This window comes from Synchiropus splendidus, chromosome 5 (assembly GCF_027744825.2).
Source record: "Synchiropus splendidus isolate RoL2022-P1 chromosome 5, RoL_Sspl_1.0, whole genome shotgun sequence".
Classification (NCBI taxonomy): domain Eukaryota; kingdom Metazoa; phylum Chordata; class Actinopteri; order Syngnathiformes; family Callionymidae; genus Synchiropus; species Synchiropus splendidus.
Window position 1 is genome coordinate 14,246,489 of NC_071338.1, and position 7,195 is coordinate 14,253,683.

The following is a 7,195-nucleotide window of genomic DNA, read 5'->3' on the forward strand; positions in this document are numbered from 1 at the left end:
CATATTTCAAGATAGATTAGAGCATAACTTTAATCTCCCAACAATTCTCGTTCATGTTTTTTAACTTAGGTCCCATAAGGCGGAAGTAGACAGGTGTGACCTAGGCCTCCATAGGATTGAGCTTGGTTTGACTCATTTAAATATACCACTAAAAAAGGAAGTTGCTGTCGTCAGACATACATAAAGACGTGTTATTTGACAAGAATATAGTTGCAGAAAATGAACAATGAAATGAAAAGAACATGGACTTTGTTAAAAAAATAAAAATAATCTAAATAAATAATTCGGATAATTGTTGCTTCTCTGTATGTGTGGCGAAATAAGAACAAAGTGACATCTATCTTCATCAACACTTCCTCTTGTGAGATCCTCAAGCCTCTTTGGCACTTCATTTCCTGGTGCCACCATCAACCTTCTTCCATCATGGCCACTGTTTGTGTTCCACCCTTCTGAGTTCAACCTCCTGAGCTTGTCTCCATATTTAACTTTTTTTTTTACCCACGTCACATTTAGTGGTATCTTAAGTGAAGACTTATTTCATCATCAAATAGAACACAGTTCATGTTGTGGGACTGGAGTGAAACTGCCATACTGGATGATATCAGGAGGGTGATGACAACAGGCGTCTCGAACACTAAATTTAATAGCGGTGAGTCAGAGAGTGGAGTTCCCAAATTGATACCTGTTGTCAGTCAGAGAACATCAGAAACCTTGTCATTTCCACAGAACAGCCCCACTGAAACAGAGAATGAGTCACTGAAATGCTCAACCCTCATAACATTTGAATGTTGTCCGTATTTTAAGGCACTTCCTTTTCAAATGGATGCAGGAGAAACAAGATGCACAGTGGGGTCAGGAATTTGGGCTTGCATTAAATCCTAAGTGGAGCAGAGGCTCATTTTATCAGCCTGAGTTTGATGGATGTGAAGATCTGACAGACGGCAAGATTGAACATGGAGGAGAAAGTTTTTCATCTGTCAAACTCAAAACATGTGCTCTTTGCCGTTAATCTTTCACATCGCACTGATGGGCCGGCGCCACGATGCATCACTCTGATGTGTCTCGCTCTGGAAACTGATGGTGATTGATCAATATTTCTCTCTTGTCCACTCATAATCAGCGCTTCACTTCGGTATTAATTCACAAGACCTCTGAATACGTCAGACTCAGAACAGCCGAAATAAAATCTTTCACGACTAATGAAGGGATGTTGGCTCATGTTTCATGTTCGATCAGTCTGCTGTTTTTGGTGGATTTTTTTCTGATGGCATGGTCATAGTCCAAAAATGACGTTTCCAAGATTCATCAGGCTCAAACTGTGAGTGGAGCATGAAGCATCAGTATCACTCATGGATTGGTCACCACGGAGTCATGACCTAAACTCCACGTGGGATCTTTGGAATGAGCTGGAGAAGGCTTAGCGCTTGGCTCATCTATACCGGAGCGTGAAAACGTAAGAGCTTGAAAACTCTGAAAATGCTACCATGAAATATGTGTGTGGCCTTGTTTTGTGGAGACATTACGACCTGCTCGACTTACGTCCCCCCGTACTTACGACCCCAGCCAGCAGATGCTTTTTTTTTTTTTTCAATGTCTGGCACCGCAGCACATAGCAGCCCAGCAACACATACGACAGTTACGGCTGTCACCAGCTTGGTATATAATAGTATTCAACAGAAAAAGTTGCATAAGAACACAACAGATTGACATTGTGTTTCCTATACAGTAGTAACTATAACCCTGGCGTCAGGCATTTTGGCATTCCACTCACATCCAATCTGACTTAGGACTCCGACTTGGAACCGATCCCGGTCGTAAGTCGGATGTTACTTGTATATGTATAGTCACTGTGAGTCGTGAACAAAGGTTGTTTTTCCTCTAAACATGGTGCTTAAGAGTAAGACACAGGCTCAACATACCACTGAGCAAGTCAACCCACCGTGAATGTGCAGGCAGTGGGTTGGTCTCCCAGTGCACCTGATTAAGATTACACCCCGTTCCCTAAGATCCGTTAGAAATCTTCAGATCTAATCACTACAATAATGACCTTCGTATTTCAAAAGATTTCTCAGACAACCCTCACCCGCCGTCCGAGCATTTCTCACGGCTGAAAAAGTAAACTTCGATTTCTGCGAGGCTGGTTTTATTAATTCATGGCCTCTGGTTGTAACCTTCCGTCCTGTCCCTCAGCGACTTAGCGCCCGGAATGAACTTTCAAGAGCAGCCGAGCACATTTCTTCCCTCAGACATTCACAGCAGCCAAACAGCTGAAGACGAAACCCAATTGGCTGAGCACCTTAAATCAGATGGGAGTGTGTTCACAGCCCATTCCTGTAGTAAAAGCGTAGATCGATAGGTCATTAAAAACACAGCAAGGTGACTTTTCATAGTTGCTCGGTGTGTAATATTTACGGTTTTACCGTCTTATCATGTGGAGCACCAGGGGCATGAATCCCCAAAGGAGTGAAATCTCCCACACTTCTGTCCGACAGGCTGTAAACAAGTTGAGCCATTGAAGTCGGACCTTGCAGCGACTTGAGCACCAATATATTGTTTACAGTGGCGCTACGGAGCAGACGTGAAAGCATATTTCTAGTAGAGTGAATTACTGAGCTGCCGTCGACTTCAGATGGATCGCCTGGAGAGCTGACCTGATTTTAGTGTTAACACCACTTCAGAAGAAAGATCGGCCTTAGAAAGTGGATAAGTCTTCAATGGCTCGATATGCGCTCACATCTACGCAGAAATCTACTGCTCTTTGGCAACATTCCATTGTGTATCTCTGCTTTTGGGTTGTAGAACTGAGTCTGTGTGGGACCCCCCACCTATCTGGGGTGTCAAATCTGATGAGATCTGATTTTTCTCAAGATTCTGGGTAAAGCCTCTTCAGTTCCATGTGTGTCGACCGGCTGCTGCTCTCCCCGGTGGTGAGTCTCCTGGTGTCCAGGCTCACCACAGAGCTGCCGCCCCTCCATGGTGGGAGAAGCCTGCTGATGCGTGGCCGGTGCTGTGTTCAGCAGGTCTGACTCATGGATGACCCGGGAGGGCACGCTGCAGAGATGAGGCCAGTCAGCTGTCTTCTGATCGACTCTGTATCTGCCCAGCAGAGCTGAAGATGGTTTCTGTAGAAAGCCACGTTGCAGCCTCCTCCACTGGCCATAAGCGGAACCCAAAGTTGTATGTCCTGTTAAAGAGCAACTGATCTCCAAATCCAACTTTGTTGACTCACTAAAGTCCACCTCACCGTGATCCATCAGTCCCTGCTCTGTTAAGAAGTTGTTGCTTGACTCATATTGTTTTGGACTGCTTCCTGCTTGCCTTTCTCTCCTCCTCTCTTCCAGGATTGGGGGTCTTCTTCCCCCCAGACACACATACTGTACGCTTGAGCCCAATCATATAATCATCCTCCGCGCTACTTGAACGCCGGCCAGAAGACAACCGGCGCCAGTTTGTTGCTTGTGTTTGTGCTCGCTCTGGTTTGACCCTCTGTGCCTGTATTCATATCATGGATGCTTCCTCTCCTGGCCGTGGACATTTTGCCATGCGCTCTGAGTTTGTGAGTTTAGCCTGATCCATCTCCTGTGTTGTGTCCAGTGTGTCTGTGCCTGTTCTCCGTGGTTCTCCTCCCCCCAATCCTGTGGACTCACTCCGTTTCTTGGACTCTGGCTGTTTGGCGCTCATGGACGCTAGTTTTCTCCTTCCAGTGCTGAAGTTGAGTGTATTCGGTTGTTTCGCAATTAAATTGTTGGATTTGACCTTTGGTATCGGTCTCCTCCCTGCTGCGCTCGGGTCTCCCGTCTGAAATCATTATAGTTGCCTTATAAAGCTCTCCTAAGTCTGTAATCTCAGCGTCTGAGAGGTTACGAGAGCAAAAGCCCACTGTGCCTCCAGTGCAGCTCTGAACCCATCTCCTTATTAGATCCAGTTGAGATCATGTGATGAAGCAATGTGCCATTGAAGCAAGTTAGTTCTGCATTCCACATTATGATCTTAACTCGTGTTGCGTGTTCACATGAGACAAGATTCCACTGATGCACCAAACACTCCAAACGCACCAAACAACACAACCAAGCATGTGGACAGGATGGTGCGCATCAGTTGGACAGACAAGGGGCTTGGGCTGCGAGTGGTTTTGAGGGCCAAGTGTGCCGTTTCATGGAGTTTTATTGAGCAGCGAAAAACTTGCTTCATGTGGGAGGAATGAAACAAACTTATCATGTGTAGGTGGAGCTTATGTTCATTTTCCAATTTTATTTCAAATCAAAGTTCTGTGCAAACACATACGGATGCATTCGACGGGGATACAGTAACATTCAAAAATACTTCAAAGAGTTCGAACAAAAATTTCGAGATTTTTTTGCTTCGGATTTCGAACGAAAATCCAGAACTCGAACGCCCCCAAATAAAGCCGAAAAAACCCTAACGTGCGCGGACCGATCAGCTGACCCAGGACGCGCTTTGTTATTGTGTATAATGCAGCCTCTGTATGCAGACGTGTCCCGTTAGCTACATTTACTGACTGTTCATATTGAGGTGTAAAACCTTTCCTGTCTCCACACTGGACCGTGGTAGAGAGTCACAGGGGAGGTGCCCGCTCACCACACCTCCGAGGCTGGAGCGCACACTCCAGGGTTTGATGTCCTGTTGTGGGCTGGAGCTGGGACAAGGATGAGGCGAGTCTGGGACAGAGCGTTACTTGGTTTATGACTTTGTCACAGCCAAACTGCACAGAAGCGCACATTCAGAGCTGGACACGCACCGGGCACCTCTTCCCTTCTGGAGAGACGTCACTCACTCGGCAACCCCTCACACATGCAGCGGCCACACACATAGAGGAACAGCGCACCTGCAGCAGACACTCTACATTCACTCCTACAAAAGACTATTTTAAGGCTTGGAACGCATTATTTCTTTTTCCATTCATTGTAATGGGAAAAATCGATTCAGATTTTCAACAATTCACTTCTCGAACGGCCGTCTGGAAAGGATTGTGGTGGAGAACCGAGGTACCACTGTACTTAGATTACTAAATGACTTGCTCTTTGATATGCTACTTCTGACCTGACTATTTTCTGGTGCTGCTTAACTTTGTGGCGAGCGTGTTCCCTTTGATAATTCTACTGCACTAATTCATGTTTTGCGACAGGATTAGGTTGGTATATTGTCATTCTGTTCCGTGCTTCTTAGGCCTGTCATTGATTCACAGCGCTTTCAGTTCACCGCTGCCATTTTTCACAGCTAATGGCTAATGACGTCTAATTGTTTGACGCTGTAAAACCAGGACGGTGTTTAAAGACGTCACTTAGGCGGCGCAATGGTCCATATAGTGCCGCTCTTTTTCCCCAAGTAAAGTGAAGCTTTGCATTTCAATAAGTTGATGAGGGAGAGCGCCGACTGTTGTTCTTCAGTAGATACTGTTTACTCTCCGCTCCGTCTCCCCACTGCCTTTCTCCTGGAGACGCCTCAAAGACCTCCTGCCGGCAGCTCAGCAGAACAGCTTTATCGGGGCTCCCCGCTCCTCCAGTATTAACCGACACAAGCCTCGTCTCATTCTCTCCTTACCCCGAATGTGTCGTGGAGAAAAAAAAAACTTGCAAGTCACAGTGGCGGCTTCTTGGGGATGAGAGCATCACCACCAGCCCTTTTGCTACAAAGGTTCACTGTTTGATCTTCCATCGCTCTATCTGAATGTAAATGAATGTGAATAAAGCGCTAAGCAGGGTGCGAAGCTCATGTGCCGACAATAGTTTGGGGAATTTATGAGCGCGGCGGCAGAGATAAGTTATCGCTTCAAAGGGTTACTTTGAAAGTGTTGTTTGTAAACAACACTGGGAGAAGCGGGAATTCTCCCCCACAGATATGAAACCAAACCTGCATTAGCTCCAGCGACTCACCTTTGCTTTAGACTTGCAGATCAATGGCGGTCAGATCCGTGGTGCTCGCGGATTCATGACAGCCGGCTGGTCTCATTTACAAATGTCTGCAGGGACTCCAATTAAAAGCTACTTTTGCCAATAGAGAACGTGACTTGTTTTGAGTTTTTTGATGCCGAAGCACAGGTGCAACTTGAACGTGGTTTGAAAGTGTGAAATATTGCTTCTTTTGACTTCTTCTTCTGTGCAAACCAAGAGTAATGTATGGCTAACAGCTAGCTAATAGCGACAAACAAGATGGCCGCTGAATTGTGTGACAGTTGACCTGGGACAGGTGTCGGGGTTGTGTTTGCTGACACATTTCATCTCCTACTGCATTGCAACTGGGGCTATGTCCAGTAAGAGTCCAACAAGGACTGAGTCTGTTATACTTCTTGAGTTTTGGTTTTAGCCAGTACGAACAGAAGGTGGACTATACGTCTGAGAGGTGACTACAACTTGACTCCTAGAAACCTGACATACACTGCAGTGACTCATCAAAAGTGTTACAATACACTTTTTAAGTTTGATCTCTGACACACAATTGTAATACAGTCATTTATTAATCGTCTGTTCTGACCTTCACCCTACACCTACAGTTACTACTTCACTCATAAAGCTGCCAGATGCTTCAAATGCCCTGTACACAGGTCCTACAGAGAAGTCTTGATAAGCACTTTATTTAAGTCATGGCTCAGTCTTATACACAGAAAACTCAAGTTACATTTTCAACAGTATGTTACAGTCAAGTTTACAACATTCACAATGAGAGTGAACCTAAGTCCAAGTCACACTGTTCTCCTTTATGATGTCTCTGAGTGATGACGTATTCGTTGTTAGTTGCTGTGGAGCGAAGCCTCTATGACTTGAAATGGTTGACTCTGGCAGGGCTGAGTTCAACAGGCAAGAGGACAACTCAAGCTTCATGGTCAGAGGAGTCAGAGAGGTAGCTGGCGTAGTCTGAGCAGCCCGAGTCGTCGGATGGGTCCAAGTCTTCTGGGTCCAGGTCTTCTGGGTGGTTGGAGTCGTCTGAATGGTTGGGCGATGCCGTGCTGTCAGAGAGGCCTGAGTCGTGCTCAGATTCCAGGTTGGATGGTGGGAGAATGGGATGATACATAGACGGCGTCAAGTCGGTGGGACTGAAGATGCAGCAGCCCATGAGTGAGATGATGGTGCCAAGTGTGATTGACAAAATCATTTCACAGAGGACATCCTCCTTCATTTCAGATGGGTATCCAGAGTTTTGAAGTTAACATCATTAAAGTGTCAAGCTCCTAAGTGTC